Below are 15,708 nucleotides of genomic sequence, written 5' to 3'. Positions count from 1 at the left end.
TCCTTCCCAAGCTCTACCTCTTCTCCCATTAGCAGTGCAGGGAGACAGGGAATGGGGGTTACGGTCAGTTCATTACATGTTGTTCCTTCCACTGCTCAGGGTGCAGCTGCTCCAGTGTGGGTTCCCCACAGGATTCCAAGTTCTACTGGGAAATCTGCTCCAGTATGGAGTCCTCTCTCCAGAGGTCAGCAGGTTCCTGCCAGGAGCCTGCTCCAGCATGGGCTTCCTATGGCTTCCTTCACAGCCTCCTTTGAGGTATCCACCTCCTCTGGCGTCGAGTCTCCTCCATGAGCTCCAGGTGGATCTCTTCATCCCAATGGTCCTCTGTGGCCTGGAAGGAGACAGCTGCTTCACCATGGTCTGCACCATGGACTGCAGGGGCATCTCAGCTTCAGTGCCTGGAGCACCTTCTCCCCCTCTTCTTCACTGAGACCTTGATGTCTGAATAGTTGTTCCTCTCACATATTCTCACTCTGCTCTTCTCTGGCTGTAATTACATCTGCACAATATATTTTTTTTTTTTATTTTTTTTTCTTCCAAACATGTTTTAACAGATTCATTACCATCCTTCCTGATTGGCTCAGCTTTGGCCAGTAGAGTGTCTGTCTTGGAGCCACTCTGCTGAACATGGAGGAAGCTTCTTGCTGCTTCCCACAGAAGCCACCCATGTACCTCCCTGCTACCAAAACCTGGCCATTCAAACCCAGTATAACACTTAGTAAATTAATGTAGGTTGTTCCGATGCACTCTGCTGTCCTTCATATGACTCAAAATGTGTTCCAAGAGGACTCAGCCCAGATTCGCCCAGGCACAGAAGTACGACATACTGTTCTGTAGCAGTTAGATTATCAAGCAAATACGCTTGTATGCCAGTGTTAATTCAAGAGGTGTGAATTCAGTTTTACATCTTGATTGCATTAATGAAAGAATAGCTAAAGATTTGGCTAGAGTGTCTTCGTACACTGGATAACAAGCCCACAATCAATAATTCACCTGATTAATGTAATTTCCCCCAGTTTGCCAACAGTCCTTGATTTTCTCAAGTACAAATGTATGCTCTGTGGCACATTTTCCTAGAGCTGCCATAGATTTTATATAGATATGTATCAAATATCTGTAACATGAGTGGCAGCAGACCTGCAAATGGCTGTGCGTATTTCACAAGAACTTTTTCTGTCTTGAACTGTGCAAATAAGTATGTTACCGTGTGTCACATGTCCTACGCATACTGTTCTATGCTATATCCTTATCACTACAATAACTAATAAAAAGTAATGCAAGCATGATCTATGAAAAGTCTTATTTCTGACAAAATAGTTTGAGTTCTCTGTGGATCCTTATTACTGATTGCTTGTGAATTTCCTGTTTCTGGAAGGGAGTAATGTAGTCTGTCAGTATATTGACATTTTCTGATGAAAATACACGAAGTATAGAATTACTGTGAGAAAGATTTGTTCAGTATATTCCATTTTCTCCACAAAAACCTTCATATATTGTAAAAATTTTCTTAGATACATGAATCAAGTTTTGAGAAAATTATTTTTTTCCTTTAACAAATTCAGTGAAATACATTTGTTTCTGATAACCATGTATTCTGAAACGGGTTTTCTTTATTTATAGCTTGCTGTTACCTCAACTGATTTTACATGGAGTCAGACTACTTTTCAACAGTTTGTATCTGTGACTTCATACAGTCATGCCACCACTGAAGTCAGAGTTGTAAGCCTGAACCCTGTTTCTTTCAAAACCACTAACATAGAGTAACTGCAGATGACTGATCTTGTTGCAACATCTTAAAAGCAAATAAAATGTATTGGAAACTGAAAAATTGCTCTTAAGGGTCTTGAGTTTGGTGCTTTTTTCTTTCATGAATCATATCAAAATTTAGGGGCCCAAGTTCATCATAGTTGTGTTAAATGAGCGTCTTAAAGTCATGCTTAGCAACAAAATTCATTTAAATATCTAAACACAGATCTAAGTATATAGCATAATAAATTTAATATTTAAAATTCTGGCTGTGGTTTCTAGACATCTGTTCTTTTCTGTGAGGGAGTGAGCTGTTCAGAGACAAACTTTTTGCATATTTTAATCTGTTTATGGTAGGAGCTTGACTAAAGGAGGAGAGGACAGGAGCATAGACAATTTGGGAAGCATCCTGCTTCTGGAACAGGATGATGAAGCTTTGCATTGAAACCAGAACAAAGCTGCTTACACGAATGTGCTACTCACAAACAATGCCATTGAGTGCTGTGCTGAGGAAGCTTTTAGACATTACCATAATCCATCCATCCCCATCCTCCACCTATTCTCAAAACTGCACATAATGCAACAATGTTTCTAAAGCTAGGCATGAGAGTATCAATCTCCTAAGTATTTTCCAATGGAAAAAAAAAAAGTCCAAATGTTAAGAGTTCTTCAGTTTGACATCTTTTGCATTGATCTTTCACAGCTCAGCTGTACTGAGTTGGCTTTGGCCTCTGTGAGGGTTGCTGCTTTTCTAAGGCAAATGAAATGTTTAATGAAGGGGTTAATTTTCCGTCTTATGCCATAGTACCTTCAAATTTAACTTTGGAGTTTTTAAGCTACAAATGTCATTGGAGTTGTCATTCCACACTGTACATGAACTTGAGGAACCCTTCCGTTTCAATAGGAACTGAAGTTGAACACTGTCCTACTATGCAGCGGAAGAGAACAGTAAAGGCCCAACTGAAGTGAATATATGGAAGTTATGCACAACATAAAAAAAAATGTATTTAATTTTGAATATAACTTTTGGAGGTATTTTCATTTTTATATGACCTTGTGTAACTGAGAGTGCTTGAAAGCGATTTTTAAGGCAATAGGGTCATTCCAAATCAGCCTGCTTTCCCTCAAACCACTATATCAAACATTTTATTGCAAGGCCTATAAAAATTTTGTGTTGTACTGGAACGATTGATCACAATCAAGTATCTGTGTTTCAGGGTTTTGATCCATATTTAGTAACTCGAGGCTGAAATATACTGGGACTGAATTCCTTCCCTGGGAGAAAAACAACCTCTTGAAATCAGCATTTTAAAGGGAAAGCTATATATTAAACATAGGGGACTAAAGCCAAGTACTTGACATGTGCTACTATGAAGTTGCTGTTTGGAAAGATGTTTATAAGGTTGATTACTGGATGAGAATTTAAAGGCTAGTGTCTGTGATACTACAGCTCTGAGAACACATTATTCCCAAGTTATAGAAAAATTATTGTTTCTTTTGGTTTTGTGTGCCTGTGAAGAGAGTGGAATGCATCGTTTTAAACAGATTTTGAGCTTATTAGAGACCAACAAAATTATATCAAACTGAAATTTTAGTTATGAATGCCTTTATATCAGTGTATGTTATAAATATGTATTTGTTGCATTACATACATAAAGTTGCAAGAAGGAAGAATGGATACAGGTACAAAAGAAACAAACCCCACTGGTAAATGTTTTGTATTTTCAAGCTTCTAGGGATTTATTATATAAAATTATTAGCAGTGCTAAATCTCACCTAGATTGCCTGAAACACCCTTCAAAGCTGAAGTATTTTGGTGCCATATTCCAACAAAGTTAATTTAAGTGGGAACTAATAGTCATTATAATTAAACAAACCATCAGATTCACAGCTGATATTCTGAGGTTAATCTGGCCACTCAAGACTCGATGAGGATGGAAGCTTGGCAGTTTTATTAGTGCTTAGAAATCTTCCAGTGTTTCATATGAGTTCCTTTTGGTCAAGACAAATTCCCATTAAATATACTGGGAACCTGTCACTGAAAGTTTGATCAGCTCCGTTGTTCTGTGTCTCCTCAAGTGGGAGGCACTGGCACAAAGACATCAATTTCCATGCCATTGCTGCTCCGGTTGCTCTTCTTTTTCTTTCCGAGTAAATCTGCCGAGGTATTGCTACCCACAGAGAGGTTTCGAAACAGGTGTTGGAAGCAGGGGTACAAGGCAGCATTTCGAGCATTTCGAGGTTCGCGAAGGTCCCTCGGCAGGGACGGCCGGATGGAGGCTGGCGAGCGGGGCACGGCGGGCAGCTGCTGAAGTGGCTCCCGGGCGCGGAGCCGGGCATCGGGCTGGCCTTGTCGGGGGCTGGCGGCTGCTGGGGACCGGCCGGAGCCGTGGCAGCGGGGGCGCAGCCTCTCCCGGCTCCTGGAGCCGCGGGCTCCGGCGGAGCAGTGCCCGCGCACCTGCCGGGAGCGGCTCCGCGGCCGCCGCTCCTCCCGCGGGCAGGTACGCGCGGGGCCGCCCTGCAGGTGCGCAGCGCCGGCCGCGCCCGGCCCCTCCGTGCCCCGCGGCTGCGCGGGGGCGGCCGCGGCCACAGCCCCGCTGCCTGGCAGCGGGCGGCAGGGCGACCGGCAGCCCGGGGTGGTCGCCATCGGCGGGGAGATCCGGTAAACTTTGGGTAAGTGTTGCGCGGGCGTAGCGCCTCTGCGCGCCGGGGAGCGGGTGGAGAAGGGGAGCGGAGCTCTGCGGAGCGGTGCGCTGCTCCTGCCGCATCGCCGCCCCGGCGCGGAGCGGGCGCGGGGCGGCGGGCGGCGCCCGGGGGATGCGGGCTCCGGACAACAGGTACCGCAGCTGCGCGGGGGGCGGGAGGGGCCTTGGGAGGGGTGTCTGCGTGTGTGTGTGAGTGTGTGTGTGAGTGTGTGTGTCGCTTCTCCCCTCCCCCCTGCCGCCCGGCCGGGAAAGGGGTGGGAGATGTGCTGGCGCACCGCCGCTTAAAACCGCGCGGCCCGGAGGCGGCTGCCTGCTCCTGGGAGGAGGACGGCTGCGGGGTCTGCGCTGTGCCGCGGAGGGCGGCGAGAAGCTGGGCAGAGGGCGGCAGTGACCCCGCGGGGCCGGGCCGGGAGCGCTAGGCTGCGGCAGCCGGCGGCGGGGCGGGGCGGGGGGGCTGGTGGCGGTGTCGCCGCCGTCGCCGGCGGTGGCCCGGCTGGATGGCCGGTCCCGCGGCTGCCCAGGGCGCTAGGCTCGCTCGTATCCCAGGGCCGCGCGTTCCCTCCGCCCGCATCGCACTGCAGTAAGTTCGCGAGTCTCTGGTCGGCCGAAGTGGTTTCGGAACTGGGGGGGGCCGTGGTGCGCGGGTGTGTGTCTGGGCGTAGTGAAGGGGCTAGGCTGAAAGTTGTGGCTAACCGTGCCGGATTGAATGTGTCACGATGTGTCGCTTGGATTTCTTGTTACTGCCAATTTGCCTCGTTGACCTACATCACTTTGCTCAACCCCATCCAGTGTCCTGATGCTGCCCCCGATAGCAGGGTTCAAACGGTGAAATGTGAGGCATCCAGCGTGGATGCGAACACAGTGAGGGCAGGAAACACAGATGCAAATAAAAACTTATGCTTTAAGGACTGGTCTTCTTAAACTTATTCTTTCTTTCTTTCTTTTTTTTTTTTTTTTTTTTTTTTTTTTTTTTTTTTTTTTTTTTTTTTTTTTTTTTTTTTTTTTTTTTTTTTTTTTTTTTTTTTTTTTTTTTTTTTTTTTTTTTTTTTTTTTTTTGTGAGTGCATTGTAAGTATCCTGCTTTGGATATGGATTAAAGGGTTTTTTTCAGCAGATTACTGTATCATAGGTATTTTTTTCCTCCCTAGCTGAACAAGCACATTGTAGGGCCTTCAGTTCTTTATTCTGTTTGACTGTTTTTCTATAATTTTAGTGAGAACTTTATTCTTTTTCAGAAACATTTTTATCTGGTTGATGTAAGTTTAGAAAGAAAATGGAAAATTTTTGAAATCCTATCATAAAATAAAAAGGCAATGTAACAGGGTGGGGAAAACCAGTAATTGTAGCAGGAAGAGTAGTCTTTTTAAGTTTTTATAAAAGCCCCTTAACATTTGCTGCTCCCATTTAGGTCAAATGACCTAATGTAGCAAGGTAATAGTTGTTCTTTGCACTTGAATGGTATGATGCACATATTTAGAAAGTCATTATACATCCGGGAAAGAAAGGTCCATACCAAGAACCTAATATGCATTCCCAAATGACTGGACTTGTGCTATGCTTTATGGATAAAATGACAGGAAATAAGTCCCTTGTTTCTCCCCAAAGTGGTAATCTGGTATTGCTCAGAGCCTGAAATGCCTGTCTGGTAGAGAAGGAAAACAATCATCAAGAAACAGGGGGCATCATGAAGCAGCACTTTCCTCCAGGGGCTTATGTTGTCTCTTGTTCATTTGTCAAGCTAGAAAGACTTGGTTGTTTATCATGGCAGAGAAGGCCTGAAACAATTATTCAATAACATGAAATGGTTTTGAAGTGATATGTTTTATGCTATGAATTTGAAATATTTGGGTCCAATTGTGTTAATCTAATTTAGGTGCCTGTAAACAACAGAAGTTACTGCTCTTAAGGAGGTTTAATAAAAATTACACTTTGTTATGTTTGTTTAGGGAGAAGGAATATATTGGAATTGTTACTTTCAAGCTCAAATCATCTTTTCTAAACACCTGTAGGTGTCAAACATTCAAGGAACAGTGTTCAGCAGCAATACATGAATGAAGAGATATTTTTTTAAGAGTTTATGCAGTTTCAAAATAATAAAGTTAATAATTGTTTTGAAGAGCATTACACATCAGGTTTTTTACTTATAGGGAGGTTCTGCACTGGTTCTGCTCTGGAATTAAGTGTCATGTAAGTGCCACTTTATAAGACAAATCTAGGTACATCTTGGCAATGGAATGAGATCACAGGAACAGGAAAAAAGAGGAAGAGTTGTTTGAAACCTGTTAAAGCAGCATTTTGATAAAGCAGGGTGTAAATAGCACACTTGGGAGTAAAGGTAGCTATAGGTTAATACTGGAAAACTTGAATAATTTGACTGGATATCTGGACTGGACGTTTTTTGCTTTGTGTGTGTGTATGACAGCAGCACTGAGTTCTTATGAATGGTACATATGAAATGAAGGATAATGGTTTGAAGTCATGCTTCATATTAAATGTAATAAGAATTAACAGCACATAGGATAGAATTATGGAATATCTCAAGTTTTAAGTGACCCATAAGGACTTTTAGAGTCCAGCGCCCGGCTCCTCACAGGACTACCTAAAACTAAACTGTATGACTAATTATTGTCCAAACACTCTTTGAGTATAGATGCTATATGATGTTTCATTTTCTTTGAATTATGACCTTTACTATATTATTGATAAACCTTCTGCATACACTTTTAACAAGTCTTTTAAAGCCTTTATTATTTCTGGTGTTTCCTTGGTTAAAGTTAACTTTGTTGCAAAGAGCACTTTATCTGTATATTCACAGTGTATCTTCTCATGTCATGGTAGGAGTTGTGGATCCATGTAAAAAGTGTATGATGAAATATTCCCATCTATATCTGGAATTATGGAAGAGTGGCAACAGTCAGAAGGGTTACAGAAACAACAGGTCTTTTTTTGTTGTTTGGTGTGCCGTAGCAAAAGAATTTGGAAAGGACAAGGTACTTGTGAAGGACACTTACGTTTATTTTAAAGTTACGAGAAAGCTCTGTCAGTGAAATCTGGGAGACATCAACAGAGTGCAGTGCTGTTGAAGAACTCGATACTGGCCATCTGAAATCATTATTCCAGCTCCCTACTTCTTGTTTTTATCAAGTAAAGTTTGCAAGCTACTTCAGGAGTTCCCAACTGAGCTTTGCAGTACTGTCTAAAGTGAAAAATAAATCAATAAAATGTACTGGGCCTTGCTCTGAATGTCATTTCCAATTTTTTTACACTTGTGAAGAATAAGTTTAGGTCCAAAGGAATTTTGGCATTTCACAGCTAGTTTAATCAGTAAGAGATAGTATAAAAGGTTAAAAAAATCTTTTGGTGACAACAATTCCACTTAAAGGATCTGTTGACCTTCAGTCGAGTTTCTTCAGCGAGTCCATTGTTTCCTGTGGCACTTGCAAAATAATTAGTAACAGTAATAGGAGACTCAAGACAATTACTTATCCAGAATTTTAGTTTTTCATTACAGTATTTTATTAATAATTTTCTCTTTGGGGACTACTTTTATAGCTAAACCAGCAAATTCACAGTAGTGTAGGAAAGCTGAAGAAGTGACATTGTGGGTCTCACTGAGAAGAGTTTGAATTTTTAATACCTTGTCTAAAAGAGTGAAAAAAGTTATAAATTTAAAAACTGGTATCTTCAGTTTGTCAACCTGACCTAGTTTTCATGACATTCTTAATGCTCATACTATGGGTAGAAATGATCTGATGCAGGTAAGATATTTTGGCTAATTTGGGAAGTTGAGAAGTAAATATTTATTTATTTAGTTGGAATTGAGATGACTAACTGTCCCCAAACACCCTGTAAAAGAGCTTTATGCAATGTAGAACACATTTTCTTTTTTAATTGTTTCTGAAGAAAATAGAATATTTCTCTGAATAATGTTTGCAGCAGTCTAGCCCTGGGGGGGATATTAGTTAGTTTGCCACAAGTTTAAAAGCCTAACAAATGTAAGTATTTGGAGGCTGTTTAATTATTTCTTGTCCAACCCCTTAACACAAGTTTGAATTGCAAATGAACAACTCTGATGCTATTGTTTTGCCCTAAAAAATAAAAAGACAAGCAAAGTTGTGGACATGTTTGTCAGTACAGTGTTACTAATTAGACTTTCAGTTGTGGGGACCAATTAGCTTTTTATTTTTAGATAATGTTTATTGTTTACTGTAGTAAACCATAACTAAAATGACATCTAGATTCCTCTTTCTTGTATACTTGAGATTTTATGAATGGACCTTTTTGTTATGCTGGCAGGAATATTTAGTTAGTACAAATGCCATGAATTATTTAATTTTTTTTTTTAGTTTGATTTTCATCCACATTTTGATTACTTGGTTTGAAGTTGTGATTTTTTTTATTAGACATTCAGTGAGATGTCCAGTGTTCAGTAATTGTAATAACTAGCTCACTTTCTAATCCTTGCAGTAGGAACAATCTCAACAGACACACAATGCAAATTTTCACAAAAGTTTGTTACACTACGGGCATCAAACTCTGTAAGCCTTCTGCTATGACGTGTGCTTCACTTCCCTTTTGAGTTGCCTTGTGGAATATTATGAAGCATTCCAATGTAGTGGTGGTTTAGTCAGGGAATGTGGAGAACTCACACAGTTAATAGAAACTTCATTCCCATTTCCTTTGTCTTTTAAAGCATATTGCATAAAGTAAAAGCAACGAGTCAAATTTATTCTTTTTGGCCCAACTTTGTTATCAGTTGGACAGTTCTGATGTTTACAGTGGTTTGAGTTTGGAAATTACCTGAAATCATTCCTGAACACTATTGAAGTATATATGACTTTTTCATGCAATTACATATTTATATGTTTGTGGTCTTAGAGGGTTGACAAGCTAAATTTAAGTAAAAATAGAGAAATGGGAAATAGTGAGGCAGCTGTGTCAACCTTGTAAAGAATCACAGATGTTGTGAAGTCAGTAAGTTTTCTTGTCTTGTCTTCTGAAAGGAGAACTAGTGTTTTCTTGTAAATCTAGACTGTAGATAAGCAGTATGAACCACTGCATCCCAAGACTCAAGAGTCTGCTGCTTTTTTTCCAGTGGCATCTTTTGCCTCTTTAATTGTGGATTTTCTCATGTTTCCTGCATGAATTTATGAATTAATCAATTGAATGGGAGGTAATATTATGCCAGAAATAGATTTTAAAAAGGGAGGAAGGAAAAAGAGGAAAAAAAAAAAAAAGAAAAAAGAGAACATTTACTAGCCAAAGAAATCATACTGAAGTAGATGAAAACTGAAAAATGTGTGAGTACAGGCAGGAATGAATTAAGCAAGCAAAAGGAAGTTTAATGATTACCATTAGTTTTTCGTTTTGGTTTGCGTTTTTTTTCTTTTATTTTCTTTTCCAGGGCTAGTCTTCAGTGAAAGTTTTTTTCTAAAATTTAAAAAAACCTGAGCTAGTGAATTCTGGGAAAAGGTTTTAGGATTAGAAATGTAAAACTTGGATTAATCTCCTTTGTGTAACTGAACTGCTGCTTCTTTACACCTGTAAATTTTTTTACACAATATCTTTGTCTATTTCTTTATACTTAGTCATCATTTAGAGTAAAAAGTTTTGAAAATGTTAAAAATATACATTAATGGATATAATCTCTCTTCTATTCAATATCTAAATACCATCTGGTTACCTTCTGTCTCTTCTATTATTGCTAATGGAAAGTCAAAAGCACCTGCTGGGGGAAATTTTAATTTTAAGATGAACATCCTTTATAGGTCAGTTGAAGTACATTCTGGATGTATCCAGGTCTCTCAATTCATTATAAAGGGTGCCTGGCTGGGATGACTCTTTCACAGTTTCAAGTCTAATTTTAAGGCATCCAGCTTTGGGTGAGATAAATTATACCCTTGGGTATTTTCTCAACTAGAAGTGTAAGGAAGAATTGAAATCCTAAGAATGTATCAAATCTTCTCCATGCATTACTGAATATAAATACAAAGTAAAATAGCCTTAAAACAGTAGTTCGTTAGAATGGGCCACATACCAGAAGTTAAATATCAAATGACCTATTTTTAAATGGATCTAAATTAACAAGTACTCTAAAGCATTTTTATTTTTCTTCATATCCCAAAAACATGACTACAGTATGTTTTTATCAAAAAGTCTCTATCCTAATTCCTTATGGATATAAAATATTCCAGTAACACATTTTAATGGAAAATAAAGTTGCAGAGTTTTCTAAAAATTCTGGATTTACTTTGAAACTATGAAGTCTTACACAGGCATTTAGGTTTACTTTGTTCTACATGTCGCACGCATTGAAAAACTACTACATCTGTGACGAGGTTTGTCATCATAGGCTGATGTAAATTTGATATTGTACAAGTACTGCAATGCCTTCTGCTCAGGAGGGGCAGTGGGTCATTTTGCCTGTCTTTACTTTAAAAGCACTAACAACCATGTTTGTGTTTAAAGAGGCTGATAACTTCTATGTCAAAGAATTCAAACCTCCTAAACCATATGATCTTTCATATAACAGAGATATTAAACTGTATTGCCCTTTGTTAGGCTTAGTGCTGTTGACACAACCTTTACTTCATAAAAATAGAATGGCTGGAGGAATCCTGGGGAAATGCCCAGCTTTGAAGATTAGGTGTTGTTTAAAGTAGTAGATTACTCAGATAAGGATACTCTTTTACTTCCTCTATAAATTTAAAATGCCAAATGGTTACTTTGTTCTTCACATAGTAAAATATCATATCCATTTATGAAAACTTTTGCCTTTGTAAATTCAAAATAGTGACTTGTAGAAAAGCTTTATGTTCTGTCACAGACTGTTTTCTCTAAAAAGACACAGAGAAACTACAAAGCCAGCTTATATGAGTATTTGTTAGTTTATTTTTCTACCCTGTATTGCACAGTACACCAGTGCTGTGATTGTTGCATATCTCTGTTTCTGTTGAGAAAAACAGTCTTGATAGCTGATCCTGTGCTTGTATCCAGTGGCGTCTCCAATGAAGTTCAGGTCTCTACTAAGGATTTTTATGTGTTCATATTCTGTTGAGCTAATGAGGTCAGGGTAGGTCATCTGTCAATGGCAGAAGAATTTGTAGAATCTGACAAATACATTTTCCCAACTAACAGGAACATATTCAGTCGTATTTCAATGTAGTTAAAGGAACAGATAGCTGTAGTGTAAACTAATAACAAAATATGAGACATACAAAAGATCTTATACTTCTAAGAGCACACCTTCAGGATTTGGACCATACTCCCTCTGACCTTATCTAAGTCCAGGGCACATGCCTGATCAACTGTGGTCACTCAGTGAAGCTTTTTCATTTTGAATCCTACATTAGTGACTCGCAAAATCCTGTCCATCTAAAGAAAGAAATGACTTCTTACCCTTTCAGTATCCTAATACACTGATGTATTAAGACAGTGAATTCTGCATTATTAGTCCGGGACCCTGGCTAAAAGGATAACCACTGCTATGGGGGTGGAGTAAAGCTTTCATCATCAAGAAACTTTGAAAATTTCTGTAGCTTATCCTTAATTCATCTGCCATCTTAAAGTAAAATTAAATAAAACCATTCTTTTCAGAATCCAAAATCCAAAGTAAACTACTGTGGAACAATGACAGCAGTTGTAGAACAGAAAGACATTCTTCCTTCATTTGTACTAAAATCAGATCAAAATCTTCTATGTATTCTGACAAGGTACAACTCCTTAGATTTGCTATGAGGTCAAGCTCTGATTTGTCTTGCATTATTTACATTCCTGGCCAGCTTTCACTGGAGAGCATCAGAAGCAGGAAGAGTTTGCCAATTCTTGTACATATTTCTTGGCATCCTCTGCAGTTTTCATTCAGATTCAAATGTTTCATTCCTTCTCCATGTAGAGTTCTTTAATTTATTCAGGAGAAGTTTCATAACTCCTCCCCTTGTCTTGTTGACTGCTCTTATTCTTTGGAAATGCAAATATGTATTTGGCAGAGCAGGTGCCATCTCTTTTAAGTTGTGAGCAAAGTATTAACCCATGAAGGAATCGAATGCTGTTCCTCCCCAGGGAACTTGATGCATGTATGCCAATATGAAGATCTTGTTGCTGAACATTGTGTTTTGATATCTACATATATGCTGATAATTGTTTCCTATTGACATATTAATATGAATCATGCATGTAGATCATTATTACATATTGATATCAAAATTGATTTTCATCCAATTCTGTGAGAGACATATTGACACCTCTGTAGGTGTATTGAACTTGTATGTCTATTTTCTTTATAGAACCTAAATGTCTCAAAAATTTAAACCCAATATCTACTACATCCATTTAAATGTTTTAGGGATATGCAAGCAGTAGTGAGGCTGTTTAAAGAAAAGTTTCTTTGGAGAGATTTTAGGCTATTCAATAATCAAGCTGCTAAAGGCAGAACAGATGTGGTGATGATTTTCAACCTGTGGGTGTTGTAGAAGGGAAGATAATACTTAGTCTTACCTTGTCTTCAACAATGTTGTCATTGTTTCTGCAGATTTAACACAAATTCTACCGAATCTTTCTTTTTTAAGATAGCCTAATGGAATTCAAGGAGGGGAGGGAAAGAAAGACAGTTCACAGTGGAATAACCTTTCTGTTTTAATACTGTGAAAGTCTCATAATAATCTTAAAAACCTTATAATTGATGTAAACAGCATGATGAAGACCCTAAGTATTGTCATGAATTTTATCATGGAGAAGAATCTTATACATAGTAGACGTATTCTTTTGAAGAGCTGATAATGCAGATTACATTCCTTTATATGATTGTACTTGGATTCTGTAAATGATAGCAGCACAATTACAACTAAAAGAGATATTTCCAGTAGTTATTATCTATTTATTTTTGAAAACTATGTAAATTTCCAGTAAAATCTTTTGTTTGTGGGAAGCATGTTTCATATGTGTGGCAAGTGAACACCCACAGTACAGAGTGTATAAATAGTGTAGCATTTACCTTTTATTTTTCTTTTTTTTTTTTTTTTAGAGGAAAATATTTACTATTAACCAGTTTTCTGGATTTTTTTTTTTTTTTTTTTTTTTTTTTTTTTTTTTTTTTTTTTTTTTTTTTTTTTTTTTTTTTTTTTTATTTTTTTTTTTTTTTTTTTTTTTTTTTTTTTTTTTTTTTTTTTTTTTTTTGGTGGAGTCATATTCTGTACATTGTCCTTAAAGTTCCTGTGGCTTATAGACAAGTAGGGCAGGTGAATGGGATCATTCTTCATACCTCTTTTTGGAAGCATAAGGATCGCTTTACTGAAGTCTGTCTGGACTAGTATGATGTCTTCTCACAGTGATTATCAAGGGAAGAATATAACAATAGGCTGAGCATCTCCAGAGCGTTGCCCCAGGCTCCAACACTCTATACACATTTATTATTTTACAGATATCTGTGATAGTCCATTGTTTCATCTTGAAGCTGGAAGAATTCTAGTCTACTCTTACGCTTTATAATCAGGTTGCTCCATCTTTTTTTGTCCTCTTTTTCCAGTTCTATTGTAATCAGTTTGAAAATCCAAAATACTCTGTTATTCAGAATGCAAGTGTATCAGGGATCTATACAGTGAAATATATTGTTTTATTCTCTGTTTCTTTCCAAATACTTTTATTTTGAATGCCTTTAAGCACTGATCTGATGTTTTCTAATTATAATTCCATGATTTTATTTTATTTCTGAGTGATAATTCATCACTGATGAGCTTACTACTTATCACTTTTAGTATAATGCTAGGATTTTTTTTTCTGTGTGCATTACTTTGGATTCATCAATGCTGAGGTATATTAAACTATTCCAGTGGGAAGTGGAGGATAGCATTAGCAAGCAAGAAAAAGGAGAGTCAGGCTATTAGGGGATTTCATACTTATATTATACCTAAAGTCTGTTTCAACTCTCTAAATCTTTCCGGTATCTATCCTTCAAAACATTACAGTGTCTGTGTTAAATATTTCATTGGTATGGATTTAACAACTAGAATAATGACTTGATAATCCATTGGAAAAGGATTGTTTTTCTTTGTGAATAAAATACACAGTGAACTTTAAATTATTTAAAAGATACACTTCATAACAGTCTAATGTATCACACTTTTTGCATAAATGTACTCATTTAAAGAATTATTAGGAATAAAAATGTTTTAAAAACATTTTTGAAATGTTTAGATTTTTTTGTTTTGTTTTTCTGTTTACTAGTCTTCTAACCTTACCCTAATACATAATATTCTGCTCCATAATACATAAAGACTTGGACTATCCTAATTAACAACATGGGTGTGTACATATAAGAATGCATATTTTCTTTATAAATTCATATTTACCACATGTTGAATATGCCAGCATATATTCACTGATGTTGTGAACATGGTTAAATTTATAGCTGTCAGAAGGTGTCTATTACAGTTTAGTTACTTACAGGAATTGAAGTTCTGAGGTGGTAGTTAGAGAAACAGTTCCTAACCAAGTAACTAACCCTAGCTGGCATCACATTACATCTGAGTGAAGTCCAAAACACGACAGAAATACAGTTTTTATCTAGATCATATGTCCCACAGAAGTGAACTTTGTAAGTAACTGGTTCTATGTGTGTGTATGTATTAGTAATAAATAATTGACTTTGTATTACAGTATCGTTGCTATTATTTAAAATAAATCAACATCACCATGTTCATCCTCTTTTAATATAGAAATGGGAACATGGAGCTCGAGTGGTCACATGAATCATTGTGTCTAGGCATTTACAGCCTCAGGAAACGTCATTAGATGCTTCATGCAGATTGGAATTCACTGAGCATCAGTTTTACATACCCTTACCAAAAGCCACAGAATGTATCCAAGCAGGCTAAAACATAACATAAGGTTTATAATACAAAACTAAGTCATTAAAACAATAATACTACTAGAAGAAAGAGGACAAAATACTGCAATAATTCTAGTTTAGAATAATATATAATAAACTTTGGTCATGTTTGTACATCTTCTGTGCTCATCTGTGAAGATACTTAAGCAAAGCAGTTACTGTCATAATTTTTGAAGGTCTGGTATTCTAAATTTAAATATGGAAGAAGCTGGGGACAGTATTATATCTTAATTTGTGTGACTATTCACACTGGGAGTCTGTTTCCAGGAACTGTACTTCTGTGAATTTGGTGATCACACTTAATTGAAAACAATATATTTCCCATAAATTATTCCGTATATACTACTCTTCACTTTTTATAATACTTGTAAAT

At 37.8% G+C, this 15,708-nt stretch overlaps 1 protein-coding gene across 5 annotated transcripts in view; it reads left to right on the top strand.

Annotated features, from left to right (window-relative positions):
* The window catches only part of DGKB (diacylglycerol kinase beta), a 383,794-nt gene that overhangs the window by 44,118 nt on the left and 323,968 nt on the right, over window positions 1-15,708 (top strand). For 4 of the 5 annotated variants that reach the window (XM_027877901.1, XM_027877899.1, XM_027877900.1 and 1 more), the window contains exon 1: window positions 4,923-5,031. The exons of the other annotated variant lie outside the window; for it this stretch is intronic. The gene's annotated coding sequence lies outside the window, so the exon portion shown is untranslated. Of the gene's footprint in view, window positions 1-4,922; window positions 5,032-15,708 lie in introns of those variants that run through there. 5 annotated transcript variants of the gene reach the window in all.

This window comes from Empidonax traillii, unplaced genomic scaffold, assembly GCF_003031625.1.
Source record: "Empidonax traillii isolate 1590-97213 ecotype Southwest subspecies unplaced genomic scaffold, ASM303162v1 scaffold35:size4298261, whole genome shotgun sequence".
Classification (NCBI taxonomy): Eukaryota; Metazoa; Chordata; class Aves; order Passeriformes; family Tyrannidae; genus Empidonax; species Empidonax traillii.
The sequence above is the reverse complement of the archived record's forward strand: the minus strand, read 5'-3'. Positions and strand labels throughout refer to the sequence as shown.